This window comes from Oryzias latipes, chromosome 1 (genome assembly GCF_053564925.1).
Source record: "Oryzias latipes strain Hd-rR chromosome 1, Olatipes_Hd-rR_3.1".
NCBI classification, from domain to species: Eukaryota; Metazoa; Chordata; class Actinopteri; order Beloniformes; family Adrianichthyidae; genus Oryzias; species Oryzias latipes.
The window spans coordinates 33,548,217-33,562,514 of NC_136237.1; the positions used below are offsets into that span (position 1 = coordinate 33,548,217).

At 38.9% G+C, this 14,298-nt stretch overlaps 1 protein-coding gene across 3 annotated transcripts in view; it reads left to right on the top strand.

The window, feature by feature from the left end:
- Nucleotides 1-4,559: 4,559 nt before the first annotated feature.
- Nucleotides 4,560-14,298, top strand: part of palm3 (paralemmin 3) — a 37,228-nt gene continuing 27,489 nt past the window's right edge. The window contains exons 1-2 of one of the 3 annotated variants that reach the window (XM_023955569.2): nt 4,560-4,694; nt 4,992-5,066. The gene's annotated coding sequence lies outside the window, so the exon portion shown is untranslated. Of the gene's footprint in view, nt 4,869-4,926; nt 5,067-14,298 lie in introns of those variants that run through there. The other 2 variants (XM_023955565.2, XM_078946151.1) reach the window with 2 other exon arrangements.

Sequence of the window (14,298 nt, forward strand, 5' to 3'; positions counted from 1 at the left end):
ACAAGTTCAAGGCCATCTGCATTTTTATAAACGCACCATGTGCTTGACTGGCCCTGGAATTATTTATACACCTCTTAAAGATCCATTCTGTTGAAAGTTGTGTATTTGGTGTTTTAAACATGTTCTTGTGGCAGTTTCTTCATGATGGAGGACATATATTGAGGAAATGTAGCTTAAAATTGAATTTTGAGTATTTCTTTATTCAAACAATTATGAATGCGGAGCAGACAAAAAAAGGTAATTTGAAAATAAGTGTATTACTGTCGTAGAAAATGGGCAATCTCCCTGCTCCACTTCATTCTGACGCATCCACTTGTAGGCGACTAGATCCATGTACGTCTTTCTTTTCCATGTCCGAGCTGGCTCAAACCTGTACTCCTATATAGCTCCAATATCACTCACCATTTTTTCTAATTTAGGTCAGGATTGTGAGAGGATGTAAGCTAGTGTGCAAAAGGTGTACTCTCAGTTATGAGTGACAGGTAGGGGGGCGGGGTTGCTCTGCTCAAACAGTCCTGCCCACAACTCGGGTGATTTTCTGATGAACTACTGCCGCTCTGCAGAAATTATGTCCTAGAAAACTACGCTTTTCTTATATTTTGGCCAAAAAAATCATGATCATAATTAAAAGACGACTATAAATGCTTTTACAATAGATTAAAAAAAAGATTTTACAGTCGTTTTCTAAAGCATTTATTGCAGAATAATTATTGACAATTCCACTTAATTTTTGCTTAATTTAGAAAGGAGGAATCAGATACTTTGAAGTTCATGGATTAACTTTAACACTCACTCCTGCAGGAGATTATAACACAGGTTTTAGGTGAACGATTAAAGTGTTGCAGCGGCATTTTTATGAGTCATCAACTCATAGTTTCCCTGAAACTCAAAGTTTCCCCTGACTAAGCAAAATATCTACCTGTACAGCAATCATTTGAATGTGACGAAGGAAAAAAAGGTCACATGACCAAACAACTTTGTGCAAATGAGTCCAATTCAGTGTTTAGCACCATTCAGCTTTTTGCTTTGTTCTTTCACCTCTCATGTCAGCAGTGTGTCCAGCCGCAGCTGCCAGCCCTTTTCACCACGCAAAATGGGGCTGGCGAGCATTAGCTCTATGTCAGCTGGATGTGTGAAAGGAATGACAACACGCACTTGCTTGAGTGTTTTTGGGGCTGCAACGACAACACCAGAATTTTCTACCATTAAATCTGTAATACACAATGTGCTTCAGCCAGTGACTTTTACCGTTGCATCATTATTTTTTCTGGTGAAGCTTGAAACCTAACTGGACGAAAGGATAATAATATAATAGACCATAATCATGTGAACATGCCACACATTAAAATAACCCGTTGATCTTGTTCCCTTTTCCTTTGTGCACTGTATTTTGTGCAAACCCACAGACACAGACGGCGATTTAACCACAGAGTGCTACACAAAGAGAGGTGTTCACAAAGTGCTAGCGCTTGTATGCATGAATGCACAGGTAGAAAATCCCACACAGAGCTTAATCTAAGAAAAAAAAAGCACATTATCTTCCTCTGTCAACCGTGCAAACAGAAATAAATCCATATTGTTTGGAGAATATATGTGCCTGTGCGTCAGTGTCTGCCAGCTCACGTGAAAACTCTTCTTTGTCTTGGGGATTCAGAAGTAGGCCGTCAGCGGATGTTCTCATTTCAGATACTATCACTGTGGATCCCAGCCAAGGACATTCTTGCTCAAAACTGCCATGCTGGGGACTTTCAGACATGAAGTATTAATCAGATTTTTTAGCAAAATGGGATTATGAAGAAGAAACGCCACTGGTCAGCTAAGCTGTGAATCATTTGGCTAATGTACAACCTGCTTCTAAAGACCTTATTACACTATTCCTTACAGAGTTCATACCCTGCATATGGAGAGATTTCAAAAATGAATAAATTGTGATACAGTTAGGTTGAGATGTATTGTGTTATAAATGAAATATGAGTAAGCTGTAAGATGCCTTGGCCTAAATTTACTGCTGAATTATCGTGTGGTTGAGAAGTGCCTCCAGTCTGTCTCTGCTTACAAAAAGGATCAAAAATCACTCATTCTGCCCCCCTCAAAGTGTGAAAGCTATTTAGTTTTGGATGAAAAGGAAATTGGTCCATAACATAAATCTTTTTACCAAGGTTCTTTTTTTGGGTAAATTGTGAAAATTAGAAGCAATTTAGTTCCACCGACAGTTCTAAATAAAACAGCTGTTTTGTCTTTTTTGTTTGAGGCTGATGTCAATTTGAAAAGAAATGTCAAGTAAAATCTGTTAGATTTTAAGAGTAGGCAAAAATACAACAGAAAAACTCCATAAAACCACAAAAGTGTAACAATCTTCCTTAACATAATTTTTTGAGTGTTTACTCAGAACCCAAGGATTGTAAGTATACATTAATAAAAGAAAGAGAAGTGCTTGATAGAACTTATCAAAGGTCAATAAATGTTATCATGTCTGTAGCCTTACTATACAAGTTCTCTATGATATACTAAAATAAAGGGTTCTGTTAGCTAAAGCTGAGTAAACTATATGGCGTTAGAAAAGGATTTTAGGAAATAACTGAGTAAAAGAGTGTTATCACTCATTCAGCAACTGTGATGTTTAGGCTCTAACATAAAGCTGCAACAGAAAATGTAACACTGACTTAATTAATTCCTGCAATACAGAAGCTTTTCATTAATCATTTATGGTTTTACAAAAAAACAAAAAAAAACTTGTATCCATGAATCAAAAGGTCTTTGTATTTTTCTAAAACAAAAACAAACAAAACAACTCTTAAAGCAGGAGTGTACATAAACTGAAATCAAAATAAATCTTTTCCAGAATTAAAAAAAAAAAAAAGTACATTAACTTAATCATCTCAGGATACACCCCCGAGTCTGGTAGATGCCACTTTGCAAGTTGAAACCTATAAAATGCGAAGAAAAATACAGCAACTGCGGTGAGGAAGAAGAATCACGTTCAGTGGGCAGAGCGCAATGCGTTTAACCCCGCCCACGTTCAGCCACGCCTCGGTCTGCAGCCAGGGGTAGTTGTAATTTTATCTACAAGTGGATGCATAATGAAACAGTTTTGGGTTTTTTTAGGGCTGAAACGATTCCTCGAGTTACTCGAGTTACTCGATTACAAAAATTCCTCGAGGCAAAAACTCTGCCTCGAAGCCTCGTTAAATTCCAATGACGCGCACTATACGCGCGGCGCAGGGATTTGATTGTGTCACACGGACCGTTTATTCACACGGACCTTTTGAATTTAGTTGGCGCGATGGCGGAGAATAGATCTATAAATAAACGGCAGAAATTGTCTAAAGTGTGGGATCATTACACACTTAATAAAGAAGAGAACAAGGTGCAGTGTCTCTACTGCAAAATAGAGCTGGCATACCCGCGCGTGCCGCCGGCAGCCAGCGAGGGGCGGCGTCAGCCGCTCCGCGCCCCCTCCGCGGCGACCAGCGCCGAGGGGGCGCCGAGAGGCAGGGGCTGGGACAGGCGGTAGCTCGCCTTTCAGCGTACCGCGAGGCTTCTTTAAGCATTGCAAAAATAACAAAAGCATTATTTTTACACGAAATACAAACAATGATAATGATCAAATATGTTTTTCTGATTCTTTTATTTTTAATGGCCTTCCACTTTGGTGTTGTGCCACCCTTTGAAAGTCTTCTGTCCCCCCCCATGCAAAATGTTCTAGCTCCGCCACTTCTCAAGACCAACTTAAAAACACCAAAAGTAACATTTGCATCAGAGCGGATCTTTAAAATCAAATGCTTGTTCATTTTACAACCACATCATTTTTGTTATGCAAAATTTGTTTTGGTTATTCAAAAACACACACAAATCGTTTTATCCGATTACTCGATTAATCGATCGATTAAGTGCTAGATTAATCGATTACAAAAAGAATCGATAGCTGCAGCCCTATTTTTTTTAACAACAAATTAGTTATTTTGCAAACCGTTTTTACATCTGTTCTAAATTAACAACGATCTGAGTAAAGAAATACTCAAAAATACAAATTTAAGCTTAATTTTCTTTATATGTGTCCTCTATAATAAGATAAATGCCTCCAGAACATGTTAAAAACATAATTTTCATGTAAGTTGATAACGTATAATTCAGTATGCAACACTCAACATCTGGTTGTTTTTGGTGTTCAAATGCATTTTCTTTACCTTTTTCCAGTTAAAAAAGCATTTAAAGTTACTTTTTGATGTATTTCCTTGTAAATATTGACTTTTGCCTCTATTTCGTATTATTTAACCAAAAGGTAGCTTGAACAAATCCCAATATTAAGTTTTAAGGGTCAACATGTCAGTCAAAACAGATATATTCTAAATACAGCCTTGATGATTATTCCCTTTTGCGCATGTTTTATTTCTTAATAAAAAAATAGTCTATTGTGATGTTGGCAGCATTATTTGAAGGCAGCAGATAATAGGTTTTTATCCAAGGCTTTGATGGCGCCAAGAAAAGTAAATATTAAAGTGATAGTGATTACAGTACTTTGGTTGTCTTTAAAACACTACTTTCAGTGGGTGGACGGTCACAGGCGGACTTTTTTTTTGTTGGGTGGGGGGGCTGTGCGTTTGCCCCGCCGCCATTCAGGGCGACAATAACAGGAAACATGAGGCTGCGGCGGCGGCGTGGAGGGCTGGCCTCACCGCGCTGACTGGAGTCAGGTAACCGCGCGGACCGGCCCCGCTCCCTCCTCACACGGATCCACAGACGTGGAATCCACACATGCCGCTGGAAGGCGGGTTTTTTTTTTTTTTTTTTTAGGGGAGTTTTGAACAGTTTGACGGCGCTAACTTGTTGCTTTGAAGAAAGCTTAGCAACAACGGCAAAGGCTTCAGGTGTTTGAGGGAGCGCTGCGTGTTTTTTCTTCATAATTCATTCAGCTGAGGAGGAGGAGAAGGAGGAGTAAAACTATTTTCCCTCTTCTTTTTTTGTTTTTTTGGTCACTTCCTAACTTTTAGTTCAGCAGATTCGCTTCGGCCTGCTGGGTTTGCTGCACGAAGACTGCACAACAACAAGAGGCCACGTTCGAGCAGGTAGGCGCTGTTTTTGTCGCTGTTTTAGCCCGCGTGCGCTGTCAGTTGACACCTTCAGAGCGGGGCCAGGTGCTGGAGGTGAGCCGAGCCGAGCCGTGCTGAGCTGCTGCAGGAGCCGCGGACTCGCTTGACCTCCGTCTAACGTCCCTTTAAACTTTGATTAGATACAGACACTTTTAAAAGATTGAGGCTCATTTGCTGACTTTTGCTTCATCAAGTTTCTTTTCAAAATAAAAGCCAACTACTTAATACGAATGGAAAACTTGTTTATTTTTCAGTTGGTTTGAATAGTAATGCTTTGCTTATCGAAGCTCCTTGTTTTTTTTTTAAACAATGTGTGACTTAAAAGCGTGTGATCATAATTAATTGACAGAAAAAATGCTCATGTATTTTTGAAGACCTATTCCAATGATAACATGTTCTCCTGGCATTTTTTTCATGGAGGACAAGTATTAAGAAAATTGATCTTAAAATCGCATTTCTGAGTATGTCTTTATTCAAATCATTGCTAATCAGGAGCAGATGAAAAGATGCAGTTGGGAAAAGCTTGTAGATGTGACGTAGGACCTACAATGGCAGTCCACAAGCTCCCTGCTCCGCTCTATTCTGATGGATCCGCTTGTAGATGAATGGATCCATTTATGTCTTTATTTTCCTCGTCCGAGCTGGCATCTGGCTAAAAACTGTACCGCTGAATTGCTCCAATTTTGCTCGCCATTGTTGTTGCACCGATTGTAAAGGTCTGTAAGCTAGAGGGAGAGAATGTAAACAGAGGGATGATGGGAAATGAGGGCAGGTTTACTTCATGTCAGCTGTCCTGTCCACATCTCTGAGGCGAAATTCTACTGAACTACTGCAACTCTGCAGAAACTATGTTTGTAAAAACGGCAGAAGTTTTTAGATCTGGGCTAAAAACGTAATAATCATAATTAAAAGGATTACTAGGAACACTTTCACAATAGAACAAAAGGTGATCGGAGTGGGACTTTAAGACTTTTACATCAGGTGTGATTTTAGGTTCCACACACACATGCATACACACACTCATTCACATTTGCAGGTGTTTTGGTTTAATTATCAGCTTCACATTAGGAATTCTTTCTTGAAAGGCAAAAAGGTTTTTTCCGTTTTTTCTTCTTTTCTCATATTCTGCACTGAGACTCACAAAAACAAACAGTAATGGACTAAAAACTACTTCTGTAGTCAAACGTTGCACTCAAGAGAATTTCAGGAGGTCTTGCATTTAAAAGCATGTGAAAACACTGCGAAGAAAATGCAAGAAAATAAGGCAAAAATAGTGTTTGTGTATCATAAACTACATTTCCCAGACGCTCAAATTGTATTTTCATTCTATCCTCTCTATTTGTGATATTTGTTGCTTTCACATGATTGCATCTGCCCTGTTGAAAAAAACACGTGCACACAAGAGTTACCATCCACTGGTTTCCTAAATATCATGTATGACTTGGACCTTTTTTAGCCAAACAAACAGCTGTCTCATCAACTTTAAACTGCTGCCCTGCAAGATTTGTGTCAACCATTTTCTAGCAGTTTGAGGCCAGTAAACGAGTCCTGCTTAGCATGCAGCTGTGCATACTGATTTTACAGCAGGGATCCCAGCAGGAGCTCCTGACACGGCTCATGTTTCTGTCAGGCTGAATAATGGAGGGAGGTGAGGCTGCATCCGGGAAGGGGGGGTTGCTCACCTTCAGACTAATTTGGCCTCTCGGGCAGTAGTTACTGTCTTTAAAGTTTTTTTTTTTTTTCTCAAGCCAACGTGGTTAAAGAGAGTAAACGGTTTCTGCACATTAAATATGGAAATTTGTGTGCAAGCAGGTCAAGGGTCAACAGAAATTTGCTGGGCAGCACTGCTACTTTAATGCCTGTTTTTTAAAGGGAAACTGGTTTTAATCCCTTCTGGATGAGTTGGTTTAGCTTATACTGCTAAGATTCTTTTAATTTGAAATGCCACATTTAAGCACATAAAACCAAACAAAATGCCACCATGTCAATCACTTTTAGTTACTTTGAATAAAATTGACAGTCTTGGAAAAAGAAATCTTTTCTCAAGAGACCTGTTTGCCACTTATTTTCCAAAAAAGTCTGACAATAAAACGCTCTCAGTGTGCTTTTGATTTGCAGAGGAGTTTAGATTGAATCTGCAAGGAAGTAGCAACAACAATGGGGGTGAGAGTGCAAAGTTGTTGCCTTTTGAGGCAGATAAATGAACCACAGATCGTCGGAGTCACGATCCACTGAGTGTTATTTTTTTAAATTGTGTTGATACAAACAGGAGTCACAAGAGTCAGACTTTGGCAAGGCTTGGAAAGATTAAGGAGCAGCCAGATAAAAGCGAGAGACAATGGAGCGTCAGGGAATGATGAAATCTGCTGTTTGATCAAGTCAGTGATGGAAAAATGTTTTTATCCCCAGTCTAAAAGCTAAAAAGATAAAGCAATTTTTTTTTGCATTTTGAAAGGAACCTAGCTACGCCTTTTGAAAGGTTTTTGAAATCCAAACGTTTGCTATTTACATAGGTGGAGCTTTTCCCGTCTAAGTATGTGTGGGGGCTTGTATAATAAGTGATGTCCTGTTCATACAGCGTCTTATTTTCTCTGTCATAGTAGAGGATTTGGATTGTTCGGCTGTTACACATTTTGCTGTAGATTGTTACATTTAAGGCCAAACAGATAGTTTTTGAAGAGAAAATGTCTGGACACCAGCAGAACAGCAGATGTGTTTTAAAATGTAGGTTTTAACCAAATTATTTTCCTTTAAAAAAAACTAAAAAAAAAAAAGGACAAAACACAGCAAAATAAACAGAGCACTGTGACTCATAAACGGATGAAGCTTCTGAAGCCCTCAGGGTCACGACTCAGACACCGCTCCACTTACTCAATAAACTACAAGTGGAATGCAGAATGTAAACAAAAACAAGCTACCCCTGTATATGTGCAGAAAAATCTCTTTTTGTTCAACGCAAAGGAATTGGTGGTTCCAGCTTGTTCCGTTTTTCCAATCATTTGAACCAACTATACAGTACAATTATTAAGCTAAAGAATGTCCTTTCCTTTCTGAGGCTCTAAAATGCCTGCTGACTGTGAATTCTTGGGATACATTTGGCTCAATTGATCAAATGTGCTTAGAAGTTAATGGAGAATTATAGTAAAATGACTATAATTACTGTTAAGCTGTTACACTGGAACAGTATACCCTTCCTCACCCAAATAAGAAAAGGAGAATTTGTTTTTCTGTATGCAAGATGTTGCCCTTTAGCCGTTATTTTGCTTGATGCAATACTTCTCCGTGAAATTTGACTCCATGGTTTTGAAATCAGTCATGGTAAATGGTTACATGATGAGCTCACCTGACTCTCAGGACTTTTTAGCAACATGTTACCATTGAAGTTTAACCTCCCCTGGGACACCAATCATTTACCTTTAAGGCTAAACGATCTCCCATCTTTTTTTATTTATTTTTTTCCTTTTCCATGCCTTCAATCTTGCTGTGGCACACTGTGCAGTTCGTCCTCTAAATTTGTCTGTGTACAGCCTGGCCCGTCGTTTGTTTGCTGTAATGTTTGACTCTAAACCTTTTGAAATCTCTGGCAGTTGGGAAGAGGAGGCGGATACGCAAAGGAAAACATTGACAATCTTTAATTTATTCTGTTTGTGTTGTGCACAGTACACACACCCGTCTTCAGTTCAATGGAGTCGGTGGTGGACTGTTAGAAAGGTAGCAGTCCTCTGCTGATATTAAAGCAATTGGGTAATGATTAGGGGCCAGTATGGATTTAGATCAGGGGTGTCAGAATCCAGGCCTCGAGGACCAGTGTCCTACATGTTTTCCAATCAACCTACCATTAAATCTCCTTATTGGCTAAACACACATGATCCAGGTAATCAGCAACACATAAAGCAGGATTTCTGGAACCCAGCAGGAGGCCGGCCCTTGAGGCCTGTTTGACACCCCTGATCTAGATACAATAATCAAAAGAACCATTTTAACCCAACAGAATCATTTTGTCGGTGGGCCTGTAAACGCACCATGCTTGATTCAGTTGATGCTCAGATCCTGCAAGCCCCAGATTTAGTACTTCTAACACTTCATGTAAACTGTGTGCTCTAATGGGTTTGTTGATAGTATTTTGCTCCTTTTCCGTTTCTTTTTTCATTGCCGCCTCGGAAAAAAAAGTTTTCTCCTTGAAAAATAAAACAAAGGTTTCTGAAATAATGTGAGGTCAAGATATTTTGGGGATGTTGTACACAATATTTTGCAGATTTTCCTCTTTTTTTGTCTCTTTGAAAAAAGGGTTAAGAATCCTGTAATAGTTATCTGTCTAACCTTAAAGACAGTAAATAAGGATGAATAGACTGTTGTTGAGAATTTTACAGGCCAATATTGGGCATTCTTTATAGTTTTGCGCAACCATGTTAATACTTTCTTCTTTTTTACAATGTACCATTAAGTGGTAAAAATCAAACAATACATTTGGGGGGGGGGCTGTAATGATGAGTCAGTGTTGCTGATTAAATCATCTTTTTTTTTTATTAAGATTGTGCCAAATCATAGTGCCATTAAAAAATCTTGTTTTGAGATACGATAAACATATGGGAGTGACAAGTAACACATTCATGTTTCGTTGTAATTGAAACAATTTTATAGGTTAGTTGAAAGCCAGAAGAATAATTACTTGTGCCAAAGAAAAGGTTTAGGTTTAAAGTGTAACGATGGATGAATTGCCCAAAGCTGAAGCTAATGTGGGGTCGCTTACATGAGAAATCGTGTTTTCTATGTGCCAGTTCTTATCAAGTTTGGAAAAACATCAGTGTTTGTGCGTGAAGTGCCAGATCTGCATCCCACACAGAAATAAACGGACCTATCAGGTGGGGCTCAGGCTGCTGTGTTTTCGCTTTGGAAAAGCCAGAGATGCAGGATTTTTATTTGTATTTTTTCATTATTTGTGCCGTCCAGCAACGTAGCAGACAGACAGACGCTGAAAACCTCTTGTGTTGAACAGATGTTAGTGTCACAATTGTGTGTGTGGTTTTTTTGTTTTTGTTTGTGCTAATCAGCTGTAAAAACCTTTTTTTGTATTTGGTCTTTAATATTTTTTTAAAGAATTAGTTTTAGTTCTGCAGTCCAGAGCAAACAATCATATACAAATGCACACAGCATTCATGAATTAGAAAAATTAATGTTTCTGTTATAGCAGGATTCACTCTAAATTAAATTCTAATGTAACTCACGTTAGTATAAATTCAAACTGAACAAATTTAATTCGAACAGGACATGTGCTGCTTTTGTTCCCTTTGGTTCGTTTTTAGCCTTCTGGCCTTCGTATGAGCCTTTTGTGTTGCTCTGTGTTTTCTGTTAGCTGTCCTTTAGGGGCCACAAACGAAACACAGATGAAACCTCCACATTAGTCTCACTACCTTCCATCTTACATGTATTTGCTGAGCCTGTCTTTACCGGGCTTTATAACCTCTTCTGGTGTCCAACCAAAGTTTCTGATGTTTAAGCTTAAATATCTCTTCCAAAGGTCCTGCCATGGATTCAGTTCTCTTTCTGTTCAGTTTTTAGTCAATAATTACAGACATAAATGGTCCTAAATTTGAATGTTAAGCTCTGTCTGTGTTTGTGCACGTGGTAATGTTGAACAGAATTCTGCTCTTATAGAACAACCTCGGGGTAAAGGTTTAGGTGGTGTCTTTGTAGGTTAGCTTGAATTTTGTTTGTTTGAGATTACCAGGAAGAAGAAAAGTTAAACACCACATGGGATGATGAGGTGTTTACAAAGTAAACTAACGCCCAATCTCTAGTTGCCATTTTGTTTAGATCTAGTTGAATTCCTCCTTTATTTTTAATCCAAAAACTGGATTGAAATAGTTTTTTGTTGTGTTTACAGTTGACTTAAAAAGCTGTTGTCCTGGTTTTGTTCAAACTCGATTTAATCTTCAGTTCGTTGTGTGGAAAAATGTGTGTAACGGTGACTGAGCTGTGAGGCCCAGTGCTGCACAGACCTGTGGGCTCTTTAAAGCTATGACAAAAGCCAAAATGAACGGAGAATGGATTACAACAGTCCTGCATTCCTATCCAAACCTGTTTGACAAATATGCACACATGCACTTTTTCTTCACACACCAACAGCTAAATTGTTGGAGCAAGCCTTCACTTGTCTTCTGAGAAATGTTTTTGGAAATGAAGAGAAAAACAGCTAACAGCAGGACTCTGGGATTCCATAGACGGCTTCAAAATGTTTTTCGTAGAAAAATTCTACAGAAATTCAGTAGAGACCAAAAGTTTGGACACACCTTCCCATTCATTTCAAATGAATGGGAAGGTGTGTCCAAACTTTTGTACATGAAAACAAACACATCTTAGGCAAAGATGATTGTCAACAGTTTATGGGAATCACAATATTTTGTGATCAAATATTGCTCCAAGACGATCTGTATAGATTTTAAAGTAATGTAAGTTTTTAAGGCTTTTGATTTTAGTTTAGTTTATGTTAAACCCACATCCTGACATACTATATCTGTGAGTGAAAGAAACCCAACAGCTTTGCATTATTATGACATTTTCCCCACTGTTCCTCACAATTTCTACTGTTGCTTTAACATCACGCTTCGAGCGTCCACGTGTGCAGTCTAAAGTGTATATTTAACGCCGGCCTTTATCTGCGACCCGAAATAACACACGCTCTTTGAACTACTGTAAGTGTTCGACTGTTTACGCAATTAACGTATGTCTGATAGATTTTGAAGTGGAGAAAACTATTGACTCGTTGCATAATGGGGCAAAGCTGCTTTTGCTCGCGTCATAATCAGTTGGTTTAATTGTGTAAGCACCTCACTACTCTAAAGTGTTATCAGCGCAAAGCTGCCATACTCCCCTTCAGAATCAGTTGGATCTACGTTAATTGCGTAAAAGGTTGAAGAGTTAAAGGGTAAAAGGGTTCACTTTAAAGAATATCCTTATATACTTCATGTTGATTTTTATTCCTTGAAGTCCCCCTGTGACCATTTTTATAAACAGTGGTGTTTTAATTATGCAGTTTTTAACCAAAATCCTGCTACCTTAACCCTTGTGCTATCTTGCTGGAAGTCCAGTTTTCTAAAGTAAAAAAAAAAACATCATTTCCTATGCAGGAAATTGAAAAGATAGAAAAAACTTCGAACAGATTTTCTTTCTGGGTCACTTCCCCATCCCCTTATAGAGGAGTTTTAGTCTTTGCGAGTGGAGGATAACACAGGAGACTGGCTGACAAATCAGTTCGGAATCTGAATTGGTAAAAACAAAATGCAATTGTCAGAAATCCGCCTCCAAAGCAGGGTGGCTGGGCACGCCATATTAGTGTGAATCTTAGAAATCTGGGAGGATCCCCACTGCAGAAGAGCTCTTCTTTCACATTTCGAGGAGCCAATGGAGGTTATTTTGACAGGAAGGAATGCCACCAGGACATCCTCCTTGCGGGGGGGTGGGGGGGGGGTGTTATGGTATGTCTAACTAGGAATAGACTTCACAAGATGTATACCTGTCACTTTATGTCACTTTCATGTCTCCTAACTGCTCAACATTGGGGCAAAGGTGGCAAAGCAGCCGATAATGAATATGAATAAACAACTGTAAGGAGAAAAAACGTCATTTGATTTCCAGCAGTGCATGATCCAATTTTTTAGGCACCAGAATGTGAAAAGCAGAACTGTCAGGGTGTTAAGTTTTAAATGCATATGCACTTTAACTGTTAATGGTCCCTTTCACACTTCCAACACCCTTGGAAGTATGTGCATCTTTCTGCACATAAGATGAAAAGCAGATGGTTGCATGGTAAAGAGTGCCAGTTAGAGGTGGATGTAGACATTTTATGTTGAGTCACTGCCGGGATGTCTTGTTAGGTCTTGTTGGAACAGGTGTGTCAAACTCTGGTCTTCCTCTAATTACATCATGCTCTAAACTTCTTGCTTTCTCACTCATTTGAAACTTTTCTGGTTGCCTGCTGAAGTTTCCATTTATATCATTTTTCGAACTGTGCTTTCTCATCTTTTCTACCATGTTTTCATTACTTTTGTTCATCTCTCATCCTTTTTTTTCCTGCTCCTTCTCATTCTTTAGTTTGGAAGACCTATTGATTTAAAAAAAATATATTATTTGTAAGTGTCGTATTTAAACCTGAAACACAACGTGCTGTGCTGTGTATTGTATGGGGTTTTCATTTTCTCATCCCTCCCTGAACTCTGTGCAAGGCCTTTCATGATAAGTGCATGCTCTTTGAAGAAAGCCTGGCTGTTAGAAATGAGGAAATTAGACTTTAGTTTGTGTGGGCAGCCTAAAGGCACTAACGTATCACATGAAAACCCGACGCGTGCAGCAATTGCACATGGTCAGTAAAGAACCAGTCCACACACCTTACTAATGACTGGAGTGTGGCTTTAAGGAGCCTTATATATTACACTTACCACATGTACGACAATTATGCGTGCCATTTTCATGATGCCCCTTAAGTTGGTCGCACGAGCCTGAACGGAACTGCAAGACACAACTGTGCTCCCCTTAAGATGTAGCTACAACTGTCTACAACCCTCCACAGGTCCGGACAACTCAAAAATCTGCAGTACTGGCAGGGGTCAACCCCTGTATGAGTAAGTAGGGCTCATATAAACGGGTTTACTCTCCACAAACATTGGCATTAGTTGGTGATTATTTTAGTCACTTAGGGATCATTTTGCTTCAGTCTCTGCATTCCTAACCTTCAATAAAATTCAAATAGAGCAAATTTTGAACTTCCTTGTCAGGGTTAAAAGCATATTTGAGTTTTTATCAGCTCTTACCGGTACAGAAACTGTCTTTTTATGATAAAGCTGCAGATTAGTGACTACCAAAACAGTGAAACACCAAAGATTAGCTGCATTACACAGCGTTCAAATGTCTGCCATTTTCTGCAAGGTCGTGTCTAAGTTCTGCAAAATGTAAACAAGAGTGTGTCAGTCGCCTTTTGTTGGGGTTGTTTTTGTACTTTGCAATCATTTAGATGTAATTTCTTTTGCCAGGATGACTCAAATGTCCCATGGTGTTAAGATTTTAGAAATGTTCTTTCTGAAATTTACATTTTGCACTGAAGTGACTGTCAAAACAACAGAATTTTCAACAATAGGAACATTTGAAACAAATTTCAAATAATACATTTTTCTCTGACTTGATGAGTATGACATCACATAACTGTCAGTCAGGT